Here is a 16,536-nt window from a genome sequence, read left to right as displayed (position 1 = left end):
GTCCTGCACAAACATCAGGACCAAGAAGCAAGTTGGGGAGGAAGGGGTTTATTCAGCTCACACTTCCACATTGCTATTCATCACCAAAGGAAGTCAGGACTGGAACCCAAGCAGGTCAGGAAGCAGAAGCTGATGCAGAGGCCATGGAGGGATGTCACTTACTGGCTTGTTTCCCCAGTCTTGCTCAGCCTGCTTTCTTATAGAACCCAGGTCTACCAGCCCAGGGATGGCACCACCAACTGTTAGGAAAAAAATAAAGAGAGTGTGGGAGGATATGCTCCTTGGAGGTGCAGCTAGGCATGGGGGAAAGGGGGATGCCTCTGGGGGACCTATGTTGGGAATCCCTTTCCCCTGAGAGACCATTCACACCATGGTATAGTACAGAATAGAGTTTATTCAGGGCATGGGGAGGGGAGTTAAGAGGGTAGTAGAGGCAGAGAGAGAGAGAGAAGTGGAGAAACAGAGGCTGGCCATGAGCACATGGAGGGGGGTTTATAGGGAGAAGAGAGGTAAAGGGAGGAGAGTGAGAGAGAGCAAGAGGACAGAGGACAAAAGAGAGAGAGAAAGAGGCAACTAGCCCCTTGTATAGTGTCAGGTAACTAGGGTGGAGCATACCAGGCTCTTGCCAGGTAACTGTGGGGTGGGGTTTACAGAATCCCAATACCCACAATGGGCTGGACCAGGGATGGCTCCACCCACAATGGGCTGGGCCCTCCCCCCTTGATCATTAGTTGAGAAAATGTCTTACAGCTGGATCTCATGGAGGCATTTCCTCAACTGAGTCTCCTTTCTCTGTGATAACTCCAGTGTGTGTCAAGTTGATACAAAACCAGCCAGTGCAATAGGATCTGGCTAAAGTCTACTGATGGATCAAGTAACCAGGGTGTTCTCTGCTGCTGGTATTTTAATAATGTGGTGTGATCCACCCTGGACCGAACAGTTTCCTTTCCTAGCTTTTCACTCTGATAGGCTCAGTCATCAAGCATCATACATGTTCTAGGAAATTCACAACCAGGATCTTCTACCTGATACTGTTTTGTGCATCTGAGTCTTTGCTAAAAAGTTGTAGATGAAGGGAAATTGGCAGTAAAGGACTTGGAATTTTTATGGGATTTTTATCATTGGCATTTTCTTACACCAGCACTTTTTTAAAAGACAGGGTCTCACTACTCAGCTGTTTCTGGCTGGCCTAGACATGCTGTGTAGATCAAACTGTCTTCAGCTCACAGAGATCTACCTCTGCCTCTGCCTCCAGAGTGCTAGGGTTCAAGTTGTTTTTGCTTTTACTCTTAATATTAAAAGTATATTTAAATAGTTTTACTTCTTTTAAATAAACCTGTATTTATCCTCTGAGAGCTTCATACGAAATCCTTTGATCACATTCAGATCCCTCTCTCAAATCCTCCCAGATTATCTGCCGTCTCCCCACGGACCCCATAATTGCCTTTCTTAGAAACTTGCACTAACTCTGTTTATTAGATAATCTTTAATCATTGAGTATAATTAGAGTCTTCTAAACAGAATTTGTAGACGACCATTGTTGTAGGAGAGCATGTGATGGTGCTCCTGCAGTGGGACCATCAGGCCTAACAGATATGAAGTTGTAGACTGTCCTGAAGCTGTTTGTATTTTAATGTTAATTCCATGTTCCCAAGAAGGGCTGCCTAGTCACATACTCAAGAGGTGACTTCATCTGAACCTTCCCATTTTAATTATTAAAATAAAGGAAAGCCAGTGACCTCCAGGGAGGTGGAGAGAAGAGAGGTCTGAGAGGTCAGAGGATGGAGGGTGGAGGTTGTGGCAAATGGAGGTTCCCAAGGACCAGCTAGATAGACCCAGGTGGGATTGATTGACATTAAATAGCTATGAACATCAAGGATTTTATAGGTCTAGTATCTCATATAGAAGGGCAGTTTATATCTTTGTCTATTTGATGCAATCTTGTTGTGTAGAGGTTTTGTGGATTGAGAGTTGAATATATAAACCTGTATGAAAAGCTATCAGGCTGTAGAGTTGTATTTATGTGGGATTTTGGGGTAGAGAAACACCCCGGGACAGAGGCAGAGAACAGGTGGTAGAAATCGCCAGGGAAGGGAGTTGTGATGACAGCTCAAACCGGATGCCAGAGGTTGTCGAGGTCAGGGCTGGGCCTGAGAAGTGAGACCTCAGGACCGATAAAGGGTTATACCATTTAATACTTTTTAATATTTACTGCAACATGGGGTCACTGTTGTTGGGTGCTCACCAGAGAGGACTGTGGGACGTGCTTTTAAGGAAGTCTTCACTAGGTGGCTGGTTTTCGGGATCCCAGTGTAGCCTGAGCCTTCCTCAGGGTGAGCTTTTCAGCACAAACCCCACAAAGAACCGTATTCTATGTTGACACACTCCAGTTAACAAGCCAGAAGTGGGACCGTAGCAGTCAAAGAGCAAAAACCCTTAGAGGTTTTCCCAGCATTCTAGAGCCACGGATGAAAGCCAGCTCAGATCTTACAGTTTGTTGTGACCTGTGTCTTTTGACTGTGTCAGGCCAGTGACATATTTAAGTGAGCAGGTTTAATAATTTCAGCAGACTGAGGGCTATGCAGATGTTAGGGGCTTTGCCCGAGACACTTGACAACCACCGAAAATCATGTCGATCCGAACCTTGTTCTCAGTGCGGGGCCTCGGTTCTGCCAACCCCGGATTTGCAGAGCACCGAAGGGGGAATTCAGTTTATTCCTCTAGAGCAGAGCACCCATCCAAGGACACATCCGAGGACACAGTTGTGAGAAGAGTCACCAGCCTGTGACCAGCCAGGCCCTCGGATTTTACTGCGTTAAGTTACATTTTTCTTTGATAACAGAAAAGGCTGAGAAATGGCTCTTCCAAGGATGAGTAGGCAGCTGTACTTTTTAAAAAAGTCATGCTTCAATTGCTCTCAAAATATGCTCTTTCCTTTTTCTCCAAAACTGCCAGATACTGGAGAGTACCTGCTTCAGTACGGTCGGGGAGGGGTAGGCTCGGTCCAAATTCTGGCTGGAGACAGAGAAAAGCACAGACAGGTAAATGAAATACAGCTCCTGCAGGCTGTGCTGTGCAGGTACTAGACAGAGCAATTGAAAAACACTTCATTTCCTCTTCTTAGGCCCTCGAGCTTTATCCCTTTGAATTATTAGCGTCTCTCTCAATCTTACTAGAACATCTATGCCGGCCTTCTGTAGAGATCAGTTTTTCAAAAATAATCACTCACTCCAAAAGAAGGCAGATAGATGACTCGGTGCGTGGATGAGACTCAGCAGCCAAGAAGGGGGTGCTTTGCTCTGCTCTGAGCCGTTGTTCACTTTCCAGGAGAAGCCCTTTCCCTCTGGCCTGAGGTCTTCTACTGATAAACCGTGGGGCAGCTTCTGGCATTGTTCCGGGGGATTGTTGTCTTCCTTATGTGATTATTCATCTATCGAAGATCCATTTACTAACCGTTTAGGACAGGGAAGCTACTTGGCATTTGATGTTAAGAATGGTGGGGGGCGACAGTCAGGCAGGGTGTGGCTGATTTACAGAAGCCTACGGATGGCACAGCAGAGGACATCAACTGAGGAAACTGGAAAATATATCAAGAGCATAGGACCAAGGGAGAGTCTAACACTGGGGGACATGACAGAACCCCGGGTGTGGGAAGGAGAACTGGAGAAGCTCCCCAGGGCTAGCTGCGGGGACAGAGGAAGAGGAGACAAAGGAGAGCCCTTCGCGAGGTTTGTGCTGAAAAGCTCACCCTGGATCCTGAAAACCCTGTGTCGTCACAGCCAGCTAGGGAAGACTTCCTTAAACGCATCCAACAACAGTGACGCCATATCCGTTAGGCCTGATGGTCCCCACTGCAGGAGCATCGTCCAAAGCGACGGTGTCCTACGAGGGGGTGAGGCGTGTTGCAGAGGCAGAGGGATGTCTGTCTAGCTAAGGAGACAGGCTCCTTCCTGAGGAAGCGACAGCGGTGTTAGGAAATAACACGCTTGCTTTCTTTCAAGACTTACTCTGAGAATAGAGACTGGGGCGTGGGGAGTGGGGGCGGGTGATAAGAGAGCGTGGCCTCTTAGGTGCTGTGGTGCAAGGAACCGGAATGACAGAACGTAGGTCTACGTGGTGATGAGGAGAGGAGAAAGATCCACAAAGGAGCCAAAGTGGGGAGAAAGGGTTTGGGGAGTTTCTGTTGCCAGCACTGACTACTGCGCATGCGCACTCGGTATTCCAGCTTTTCTGGACGGGGTGCTTGAGATCGGTCAGTTTAGTTTCTTCCCACCCTTTAGTATCGGGCAAGAAGTCACAGTAGACAGATTTCAGTATTAAGTGTGCAATTTATTAACCTTACTATTAGACAGGACCCTTCGTATCTCATCAGGGTTTGCTCCGGGGCCTTGAAAAAGTCAGTGAACAAAAATGAAAAAAAAAAAACTTTTCCCTTATCAAACTTTAGTTGGGAAGGAAGATAAGCAGCAAGTAATTACTAACCGATGGGTATACAGTGTGACAAGTGTTAGGTAGACACGGGTCACAGTGAGGTAAGGCTTGGGAGGAGAGTGGCTCGTACACTGGTCATCTGGTGACCCGAGTCCTGACGGCCCAGGCCTGCGGGCTGAAAGGAGAATGTAATTTATTTTGAGAGCTTAAGAAGTTATCGGGCCTTTAAGGCAGGAGAATTAAAAGTCTAGGCTGACCTTTCTACAATGTCATTTTGAGGGTTGCCTAGAGTCAAGTGAGGGTGAGGGGAGTCAAGTTTAACTTTCCCAGTTGTCTGGAAAGATAAAAATGGCTTAAGTGATAACAATTAATTAATCCCTTTATACCCTTGGAAGTGAGAGCTTTTTTTTTTAAAATCGCCTTGTGGACTATTTGTTTGGTAAGTTTTGGATAAAAGTGGCAGAAAATGTATTACTGAGTTTATAAGTTTTCAAACTATAGATGGGCCACGAAGAAAGGAGTGTGTCTGGTGATTCCAGAGTTTGCCTTTGACCATTCTTGCATTGTCGAAAATAGATCTTTTAATAATATCTCTACGGGTCCATCTGTTTTTGACACTTCTCTAAGTAAAAGCACATTATTCCCAAACACTTCAATACTAAGAGTCCTCTGGGAATCCACGGGTTTTAGAAGCCCCCTCCCCCACTTTCATAATGTGTACTTGAAATGTTTCTATTTGAATATGCCATTTGATGCCCTTGAGGGAGGACAGGCTTTGCTCCCCCTGGGGCTCAGTGATGCATCCTGGTGTTTTTCCGTATTGCCTTATGGGTTTTCAGTCTTTCACTTTTTTTCTTCAGGATCCCTCTTTTTGTTCTCCAACAACGCAGAACCAACAAGCTCAGTCTTCTGGTCCCTTCAGTCACAAGTCTGAATGTCCTAACCGGGCTCCAACTATACGAAATTGTACAAAATGGTGGACTGCCTTCAGGTTCAAGGCTGAGAAATGAAACACACTCCTTGCTAATGTCCTCAAAGTGCCTGTGCCCCCAACCATCTGTCTCCTTTTCAGTTATTCTATGATACCTTCAGAAAACAGTTCTTCTTTTGTTCACAATTTCATACTGTTATCTGATGTTGGTCCAAAAAAAGTCACCTAGTTAAACTTAATATTTTTAACTTTTATTCTCAGAAGTATACACATATCCGCTCATTAATTTTCATAACTCAACTAATATCTTAAGTAGTTGTCTTAGTCACTTTTCTATTGCTGTGATTAGATACTATGACCAAGAAAGACATGGGAAAAAAAAGGGGGGGGGGGTTTAGTAGGGCTTATGGTTTCAGAGGAATAAGAAGAGTCCATGACCATGATGGCAAGGAAGCCAGGCAGCAGGCAGGCAGGCAGGCAGGCAGACAGGCAGACAGACAGGCAGACAGACAGGCAGGCAGCAGGCAGGCAGCAGGCAGACAGGCAGGCAGGCAGACAGACAGACAGACAGGCAGCAGGCAGGCGGCAGGCAGGCAGACAGGCAGGCAGGCAGGCAGACAGGCAGCAGGCAGGCGGCAGGCAGGCAGACAGGCAGGCAGGCAGGCAGACAGGCAGACAGGCAGGCAGGCAGGCAGGCAGACAGACAGCAGGCAGGCAGGCAGGCAGACAGACAGGCAGACAGGCAGACAGGCAGGCAGATAGGCAGACAGGCAGGCAGGCAGGCAGGCAGGCAGACAGGCAGGCAGACAGGCAGGCAGACAGACAGGCAGCCAGACAGGCAGGCAGCAGGCAGGCAGCAGGCAGGCAGCAGGCAAGCATGGTGCTGGAGCAACAGCTGAGAGTGCACATCTCACTTCACAATCAGGAAGCAGAGAGAACTGATTGGAGATGTAATGTGGCTTTCAAAACCTCAAAGCCCACCTGGAGTCACACACTTCCTCTTGCAAGATCACACCTCATAATCCTTTGAAAAAACCATCACCAGCTGGGTGCCAAGGGTTCAAATGTCTCAGACTATAAGAAACACCTCCTTTACACCCCTATGGCTCGACTGTACTATGAACAAAGACTGATGCTTAGAGAAATGTAGTCACTTTCAGATCATATTGCTAGTGAATACAGAGTCCAGAGAGATAGATCTTCAAGCATTTCTTAAAGTGTGAGGTTAGCGGTGGGCAGAGAAGGACCGGACATGACAACCAGGAATTCTGTGATTTGAATGTGGACCATCCCCATAGGCTCATGTATTGGAACACTTGGTCCACACCCAGCTGGTGGTGCTGGGTGTAAAGACTCTGGAACTTTTGGGTAGAACCTTGCTGAGTGAAGGGGTGGACTTTGAGGTTTGATAGTCTCACCCCATTTCTGGTCCCTGCTACCTGCTTCCTTACGGTTCTTGCAATGTAAGTAACCAGTCTTCCTGTCACCATGCCTTCCCAATTGTGATGTACTGTGTCTCTTCAAACTGTACCAAAACATGCCCTCCCTTAAATTGTTTCTTGTTAAGTATTTTGTCACAAGAATGAAAAAAAAATAAACAAAAAAACAAAAACAAAACTACTGCACTTAGGACATCAGTGTGCTCCTGAGATGTGTACAGACTGAGTCTGAGAGAAAGAAAGAATGTAAGCTGGTGGCTTCCCGTGGTGATCAATGGGATCCATGGTGATCTGAGTTAGTGATGTAATAAAAACTGAAAAGTTTAAAAGGTTTTGTTGTTGTCGGGAAGGGAGTGGGGTGGATTATCGACCTGTGAAGTTTGAGGGTCTACTACACATTTGCATAGAGTTTGCCGGAATATGAGACCTGGAACTTTGGGGGAGGAGCTGGTTCATGCTGGAAACACAGCCCTTCACAGTTTCAGCATGTGGGCGAACTTTAAAGCCATTGGGTTGCACAGGGACAACTACAGCAGCAATGCAGCGAGAACAGGTGGCGTTTGCCACCCTGGAGATCTAACTTCAAATGTAGCAGAAGAACCTAAGGAAGAGCAGCCAGTGGTTCTGAAGGAAAAGCGGGAGAATGCAGACACATGAAAGCCAAGAGAAGAGAAAATGTTGAGGGGAAAGAGGTGGGAATGTGTGAAACTTTGCTGGGTGGGGGAGGGGGAGGCTTAGGAAGGACAGGATCTAGGAAGCGGTCAAGGGAGAATGAAAGTCAGGAGCCAGACACGAGGGAGTGGGTTGGGAAATCAGTGTTTGGAAACAGAAGTGGAGGGAGCAGAGTCCGAGTCTTTAATGAAGTTTGTTGTGGATTGAGAGTAGAGGAAATGGGGAGAAAGGTTTTATGTAAATAGAAATGATGCGGTAGAGAGGGAGATGGTTATCAACCTTGATCATTGACCCAGAGTACTCAGTTCTGCTACTATGTGTAAGAACAAATTGGAATTTACCATTCTGCACCCGACTTTTTCATTACTACAATGTTCTTCAGTTCGTCCCTGTCTCTGATCTCAGAGAGCTGGAGAGGGGAAAAGTGGTTACTTGGGAAGGGGTGGAGGCAGGAGAAGATGGACAGATGACCCATCCAGCAGGTCCAGTTATTCAGGGTCCCGAAGAGGCGCTACCTGAGGGTCAAGGGGGTGGAGAGAGAAAGGAGACCAAGCAAGGTTCTGTTGTCAAGGTCTCATTTAATTGACACAGGTTCTTTCTTTTATACAAGGGGATGAAATGCAGGTGAGCACACAGACGGAGGTATCTTGTCAGTTGTTAGCTAGAAGATTTAGGGCTTAACTGCCTTCACAGGACATCTGGGCACCACTGATGGTGGAGCTCTGGAATTCACAGTCATTAGCGGAGTTGTAACTTACCTTGTGTAGGGCACCAAGGTCCTGGGACTGAGGAACTCTGGAGTATAATCAGTTCTTGTGTAGATACCAGGGCCCAGGGAAAAGTCCATGCTCCCACGTAGGGGGAATGGGGTGAGGAGATCATCTGGCCGGGATATCTGGTGCTTGCTCAGGCTAGAGCAGTTTGTGATTGGGGGGAGTGGGACATTCCGTGGTTGTTCTCGGAGTCTTCCTGTGCAGTCAACATATCAGGAGAGGCTTTTGTCAAACAATCTCATGACTTTATGGCAGTCATCGAAGAGCTGAGTATCTGTGGCTATACAGCCCAGAGTCACGACCAGGCCCAAATCCGATACGGCTCCCTACAGACAGAGGGTTGCTTGTGGAAGAAGGATACACGCGGATAGGACTCTAACATTCAACACCATGGCAGGCTAGTCATGAGTGACAATAACTGCTTACATATTACACAAAGCTACCACAGAAGGAATCTTGAATATTCCCAACAGAAAGCGATGATAAAACGTCTGCGAGCAGCAGAACGACCCTGACCCGGTCCCTGCGAACCACACGCATCTGTTGCAAGTCACACGGCAGCCCACGGATGCGCCCAGTCACCGTGTGCCCATTGGGAAAATATATCTGAAGATAGCTGATTTGGGTAATTTGTTGGGTTGTTCTGAAACAGATGATGTGTTCAGAGCTGCTCTCCAGAGAGCAAGTGGTGCTAAAACAGTTTCAAGACTAGGGCTTTTCTAAAGTTATAGTTCTTAGGAGTCACCGTATTTATCTTACAGAGAGAATTCCTAATAGTCAGGGTGCACTTTGCCTCTGGCTTCTTTAAAGGGGTGTTACACGAAGCCGGGTGCTTTTCCTGAGTGATTCCTTTCCTCTGGAGCATCAGTGGGTTGTTTTGGTGTTGAAGACTGGTGGCTAATGATGAAAATGACTGCTGTCTGAGTGGTTCCAACACCGCACTCAATGGAAACACGTCCCTTTTGGGGACTGGAGAGACAGAGCAGTACTTACGAGTGCGCGTGCTCCTGCAGAGGACCGAAGCTCTGATCACCCGCAACCCCTGGCTCACGACAACCTTTATGTCCAGCTCTAGTCTTCTAACCTCTGCAAGTACAACACTCATGCGCACAACTTATACATGCACGGTTTAAAATAATGGTGGCTGGGAACAATGAATCCTACGTTCCTATTAGCTAGGACAGGGTGACTTCAAATTAAAAATGAAATCTTTAAAACTGAAGCAGCATGCTTGGGCCATGGATGTTGCCGGTGGCAGACTTCATATCTCTAACGTGTGCAGGGCCCCAGGTTCAAGACCAGCACTGTTACAAGAAAGACCAAGGAAGTAAGCAAATCGCAACGCATACTATAGACTCTCACTTTTGCAGAAGCCATACACAAATATTCATAGGCTCCACCCACCCATTTGTTTTATATATTGATGGACTGAAATTCCTTTAAGTAAAATTATCAAGGCTTAATATGAAATAATGAAGAAAATATGAGAAAACAGCCATGCCAAAACCAGGTAAAAACGTTTTCAATCCCAAAGAGCAGCTCTGGTCATTTTCAAATCCAAGTGTCTCACACGGCACCAGAATGCGACTGACTTGATCTTACTTCAGACCCAGACTGCATCCAGCTGTCTTCCTGTTCTTTTCTAAAAGCCCCTGTTTTTATGAGCCTGTCCTCCACAGACTCTCCCTGCCTTTCCGCTCTGCTAACAATAACAGCTCAATTTCCGGACACATTTCCACGAACAGCTTTTTAGGGCCATGCTTCTGAATAGTCTTGCCAGGTGAACCTGGTTCCTTCCTCAGCTACAGAGTCCTGAGTCTCAAGCACCCTGTCAGCCTCAGGTTGCAGGTTCTCTGCCTGCCTCTGCAGGACAAATGCCTTTTCTAGATTGCCAGCGTTGTCCCTGGGTGGCCACTGGCCGCGACGTGTCCTGGCACCCTCCTGCAGTGGCCTGCCGCTTGGAACACCAAACTTTGGCATGCCTCTGTGCTCTGGCCTTTTCTGAGATTGTCCCTCAAGGGCTACAGAAGAAACTAGCAACTGTGTTTACTTTGTGGCTGGGAAAGAAAGTTTTACAAATCTCAATTAAAGAAAAAAAACAACTCAATAAATTTTTTTTTTTTTTTTTTTTTTTTTTTTTGCTGTTGTTAGTTCTCCCCCCTTAAATGACATGTGAAAGTGAAGGGGTCGTAGACCATTTATTTATTGTGTGTTAATCAAGGGTCCCCCCCCCCTTAACAGCCCCCTGACCGCCTTTTAGCACAGTCCTGACTACCTTCAAGGTCTTTCCATTATCATCCTGGCCCTGGCCTTGGGGATTTGCCCTTTTCTGTGCTCTGAACACAGGTCGGCAGGAGTCCCAGAAGGCTGTCTGCTCTATCTCAGTTTTGTCTTTCCTAGACGGCCGGCTTTGTTCCCTTCTGTACCCTTTGTTCCAAGTGGAGCCGAGCAGTCCCAAGGCTAAGAATCTTGGCTCCGGTGTTGCTCAGCTTTTTCAGGCCACCGTGGTGCCTTAGGGGCCACCAAACTACGTTCCAGCACGGGACAGCGAGGTCCTCAATCATTTGTTTAAACCTTATCCTTAGAGGAGCTGCGGGGTGCTATGAAAATCCCGGGTGTCGCAATGGAAGTTTGGGGGAAAGCTCCTCCTAAGAAGCAGTAAGTGAGTCTAGATTTGAAAAAGGAGCAAGCCTGAACCAGTTGCCGGTCTGGAGGAGTGCTCCAGCAGGAGGAGCGGCATGTGGGTGGACTCTTGAGCTGGCAAGAAGCACAGGGTATAGTATCAGGACTACACTGGAGAGACGGATGAATGCAGCTGGAACACAGCTCTGGAGCACAGGGCTGCAGAGCCAGGTTTCTGTGCGGGCCGTTTTCCCATTGTCTGTGCTTGTATTCCAGAGAGCTAAGTTCATGCAGGCTAACCTTTAGAGGACATGTTTTAGGCACCAAAATAAAGTCATTTGTGGGGGGCTCAGTGATGAATCACAAAGATCCACTGCGGAAAGAAGAAACTGCCTTAAGACGTTTGACTGCGAGGGTTTAGTGTGAAGAGCTGAGAGGTGGTAGATAGGGCACCCGAGACATGAAAAGCCGAAGAAGGAGGGGCTGAAGTCAAAAAGGAGAGATAGTAAAAGCCACTGCCTCCTAAGACCAGAATCGTAAGCTCTGTGCCCAAAGCCTCCCTCTCCCTGTCCAGTCCTTCACAAACCCCTACTTTTAGGATCTTGGGAGTTGGGGCGAGAGATTGACACTAGCCAGCAGGGACTATGTCTGGGGACTCTGGAATGCTGGGAAGCATTCCCAGCCAGTGTTAGCTAGCATCTGTATTTACCACAAAATGCATTCAAATCAATTCGAAGAATTCTGGAAATAAAGCCGGGAGGCTGAAACCAATCATCAGCAGGATGGAGGACCATGGCCAAGGCAAACAGGAACAGGTGAACCTAAGAAGGAGCGCTCTCTGAGACTCCCTCTAGCGGCCACTGTTGGTAGAAACTAACTGGGTGTCACCAGCGCGCCAGCCCAGGTCTCACATCACAACCTTTAACTGCAGAGAAGGGCGTGTGAAAACTTCCATTTTTACGAGATTTTTTTTTTTAGACAAGACTCTAAGGATAGAGAGGACAGAAGAAGAAAAAAAGAGGGCACTGAAAAATGCCGATAGGGACAATGAGGAAAAGTTATCCTCAGATCTCCAAGTGCCCTGAGACCGAGAAACACCCACACACCCACCGTAATAATAATAACAATAGTAAACAACAATAATAACATAACAACAAACTGTTAGATTGTGAAGACAGGAAACTCTCGAATGTGACTTTTATTTCTGTCTTTCCACAGCGCATCCTTTGGAAGCCCGCGTAGAAGTCATTCCGTGACCTCTTTCTGGTGTAATACAGATTACTTCATTCTGTCTAATGAAGAAGCACACAAAACTTGTTGGTTTATGCTACTTCAGTTGTTAAGCACACACTGTGTGTTCATTAAATTACATGTATCATATCCACTTAAGCACATATATTTTAAATTGTTGATGAAGAACAAAAGTCTTTGTTCTCACTGTTGGACTTAAAGGTGTTGAAAACAAAGACCCAGATGCCTTAAAAGGAAACCACCTATGGGTTGACGTTAGGGTGATACATGATTGGACAGTGGGGAGGTAGGCGGGGAAAGGCTAGGAAACAGAAGAGGAGGCAGAGATTCCCTGAGGGACGAAGATGGAGGCAGATATGACTCTTTCCCTTGGCGCCTCTTTTCATAAATAAGGTTGTTATGAATGTTTTATAAGGGATGGAATTGTATAAAATCATTTGACTTATAAAAGTGGCAAATTATATTCTACCTATTGGATCAGAATAGTTTGGTGTGTTCTTTGTTGTGACTACTCAATTCAGTTCAAAGGGTGTAGTGGTGGAACGCATAAAGCCCACCACAGAGTTGGGATGTGTGTGTCTAAGGCTTGGCAACAACATGCCAAGGGGAAGTGAGTGAAAACAACAGGCCGGGGCGGTCGTGTCCACCCGGGACAGAAGCAGCAGGGGCGGTGGAGTGAACCGCGCCTGAGTTCATAGAGGTAGCGTAAGGCCACCAAGTTAGAGATCCCAACAGTGCCAGACGGCGCGGAGTGGGGGACGGCAAAACGAGGGATAAAAAGTTAAGCTTCATTTTAATATTTACTGCAACATCACTCCAAGAAGAATAGTCTGATTTCACCCCCTCAAAGACCTATCATTGACAGTTTTCCTGCCCAAGAACCAAGAACACCAGGGAAAAGGATCAGGTGTCTCTCATTTTCTTCTTCCTTTTTTTTAAAAAAATTTTTAATAAGACTAAATTTACTCAATAACCTAAAGTTTTGATTATAAGTATCCAACTGTATAAAAAGTACGAGACAGATCTGTAGATTTCTAATATATTAATACAACATGCATGACTACATACAGTACATCCAGGCAGAGAGTGGAGGGGGGAAGGCTGTGGCTGAGGTCTCGGAATAAATAAGGAAATACAGAAGAAGAGATGATCAAAGTATATTCTAACACCAGTACTGCAGCCAAAAAAAATTTTTTTTAAATGCCATGTCAAAGTAACACAGGAGAAAGTAATGGCTGGACTCTGTACTGCACCGGGGCTGTGGAGAAATGACCATTCACTGGGCAGTCTGTGCACGTGGTAGCTTGTACTAGGTAGGTTTTTCCTAAAAGGAAGAAATACACAATGTAAAACTCTAGGATGCCACACACTGTGGCTTCTCCTTGTTGTGAAACTCTAAAAGTCTTTTTAAAAATCCAGTTTCTGAAACAATCATGAGCAACAAAATACTAAGGCAGCCACGTACTCTCCTCTAGGAGGTCTCACGTGGCCCTGACTGTTTTTCCTGAACTTTGAGAAGAGGCAATTAGACAACTTCAGTTGGGTCCCACTGAGAAGCCAACCGCAGTCATTGAGATCTAGGTGTGGCGCTCCATTCAGCTATCTTGATGTTAAAAAGCCAAACCAACCAACCAACTCAGCCTCAACACACAACTAACTCTTCTAGTGAGCTTAAAATAGTGGGAGGAAAACAACAAAACCCCAAACCCATTAAGGTCTACAACAAGGCAAAGAGCTCCGCTATAGATAAAACCTCCACAAAGGTCAACTGAGGGAATCCAGGGCTAGAACTGAAACATGTGGGTTTCAGCGAATCCCAGACAGTTGTGTTAGCACCAATTACTTACACACTGTAAGCCCTCCTGGAAACACGTCCCAGGCAGCATCGACTGTGCCCCATGTATCCCCAGGACTTCCACATTCTGAGTAAGTCGTTTCTAACCACATGTGCTCTCTACTTCCTGGTGACGCTTTGGTACTATAGGACCTTCCCAGGAGGAGACCGGGTTCTGTTTTACAAGATCCACACAAAGTCTTTTATCAATATGAAGATGAAGGGAGGCGACACGGTGCTGCTGTGTGCTCAGAAACTGCTTCCTCCTTCAGGCTATTTGCAGAAAGCTCAGTGTGTCCTGCTGAATAATCAGTGCAGGTCTGAGTGCAGGTCTGAGTCATCAGAACCTTGGCACCACCTTAGCATTTAAAATTTAAACTACCTTCTAGGGGCAGGTCATGCTACTGAGTTATGATACATTATTACGGTGGAAAACAAGTGTAGCCAGCCATTTAAAAATGCCCCAACCACTGCCTCTCCACAGAAAGACTAAACTACATGTGGTTTATCACACAAGCCCCATCTCTGTCCCCTGAAATTCCCCTATGCCATTCGTCAGAGGGGATTTTAAAAAAAAGACTTAGAGAGCACTTTACAGCAGCATTCAGCTTTCCTATGAAATACTCAGCATCTTAAATATGTACACTTCTCTTTCTTGCATTAAGCTAGAGACTGGCTTCAGTTTGCTGGACGAAGGGTAAGGAGAGTAACCCATTAAAAATTATTCTAGAAAACGTCCTTTGGCAGAACAGCAGGTATCCAAGTTAAAAACAGGAGGGTCAGTTTGCTTTGTGGTCTTTCCAAAGTTTAAATCGCTCTTTGCTCCCTCCTGAGTGAACCTCAGTCTCCACTCCTGAGTGGAGGTGGGAGGAGGCGCCGGCCCCTGCTCCGCTGGCTCGGCAGACGCTTTCTTACTCCTGCAGCAGGGCTGGAAGATGAGTGTCGGCGAGGACCTCCCCAAAACGGCCCTTATAGATGACCCCACAGCATATCTCTGCCTTTCCAGTAGGTAAGACCTAAGAAGGAAAAACCCGAGTTCTATTAGAGCTGGAAGCCATCTCTGTCTGAGCCCTGTCCTGACTGGTTACTGTGGTGGAGGCTGGGCTGGAGAGGCTCGTGAGCTGGCGCTGTGAGCATCAGGATTGTGGCGTTGGAATTCCTTCTGCTTCTCATCCTGTTTCCAGGAAGAGCTTTCACTTTCTTTCTTGGTCTCAGTGTTGTCTTTAGGCTGGGGCCTGCTCTTGCCTCTACCACATGATTCCAGTTGTGTTTTTATTTTTGATCCTGCCGGCAACTTCTTCCGTCTCTTCACAAAGCACGCAGGCATTGCGGATGTCTCCCGAGCGAGTCTCACGCAGCCCGAAACAGCTCTGGACTGTTAGAAAACCTTTTCGGAGCGCTTACTGTCTGTCCGTGAGCCGAGAGCTGGCCGACTTGGCATCCACAGCAGCCCTCTACACTTCCGTACATCTTTGGCTTGCGAGAACCAAGCATCTTTCCTTCTGGTTCAAAGCTTCCACGCGCAGTGTCCCCAGGGTCCGAAGTGCACCAGGCCAACCCCTGCAAGCGCCAGGTCCAGCTGTCTCTCATTTTCCTGAGGACAGTTCTAAACTCCCTGCCTGCCTTAGGCTTCCATGGCTGACAAAGCCAAGCAGAGGGCCCTGTCCAGAATCAGAAACACTCCCCATTCACCTTCTCTTTCTTTCCTCTGCCTTTTTTCTGTTTTTGTTTTTCTTTCTTTTCCCCTCCTTCCTCTTCCTCCCTTTTCCCTCTGTTTCATATTTAGAGAGTCTTGAAATACATGACCAAAAATGTCAGGTAGGTTGGTCAGGCAGGGACATTCCTATAGGCCTGAGATGTGATATTTGACGGCACCTTAGTTTCTTGGTTGGTGACAGTTAGTGGCCTTTCAATTTTGCACGTTCTACAAGACTTACCTGTTAGTCATAGATACAGAAGTAGGTGAGGAATTGATATTTAAAAATAAGATAGCCCATAATAAAGTTTAGGCTCTGGATCTGCAGTATTCCAACCTCCCCACAGATAGTGACTTAATCAGCCTTATTAAGTTCAGTTCTTCCAACAGAATTCCATCCTTAATGTGAACCAGCATTAAACATGAGATTTTCCTGCTCGGCCTCCTGGGTCCTGGAATAATAAATATACACTGCTATGCCTGGCTCAGACACCATTCTTAGTCTCTGCTCATGAAAGGAAAGCTATGCACACCTAACCCATCAACAGTATACACTACACACATTCCTCAGTACTTACAAATAACAGCATTCTTAAACATAACCAAGACCGGGGTCGCAATGATGACTCAAGGTTGAGCACTTACTGCTTGCATGGACCTTGGGATTGGTTTCCATCGCCCACATGGTGACAAGCAACTGTCCGCAACGCTAGTGGCAGGTGACATGCGTCCTTTGCTGGCCTCTGAGAATATTATGCACACAGGCAAAACATTCATGCCCATAAATGAAAAGATTAACACCCACAAGGCTGAGGCAGGATTGGTTTGAGCCCAAGGCTAGCCTGGGCTGCAGAGGGAAAGCTTGTCTCAAAAAGAAAAACAGGGGC

At 46.6% G+C, this 16,536-nt stretch overlaps 1 pseudogene across 1 annotated transcript; it reads right to left on the bottom strand.

The window, feature by feature from the left end:
* Window positions 1–14,674: 14,674 nt before the first annotated feature.
* Window positions 14,675–15,453, bottom strand: LOC308421677 (SIN3-HDAC complex-associated factor-like; annotated as a pseudogene). Its single transcript has one exon. The product of its transcript is annotated as an SIN3-HDAC complex-associated factor-like (transcript).
* Window positions 15,454–16,536: the final 1,083 nt, after the last annotated feature.

This window comes from Micromys minutus, assembly GCF_963924665.1.
Source record: "Micromys minutus genome assembly, chromosome: 6".
Taxonomy (NCBI): domain Eukaryota; kingdom Metazoa; phylum Chordata; class Mammalia; order Rodentia; family Muridae; genus Micromys; species Micromys minutus.
Note: the sequence above shows the minus strand (reverse complement) of the source record. Positions and strands in the feature narration are given on the sequence as shown.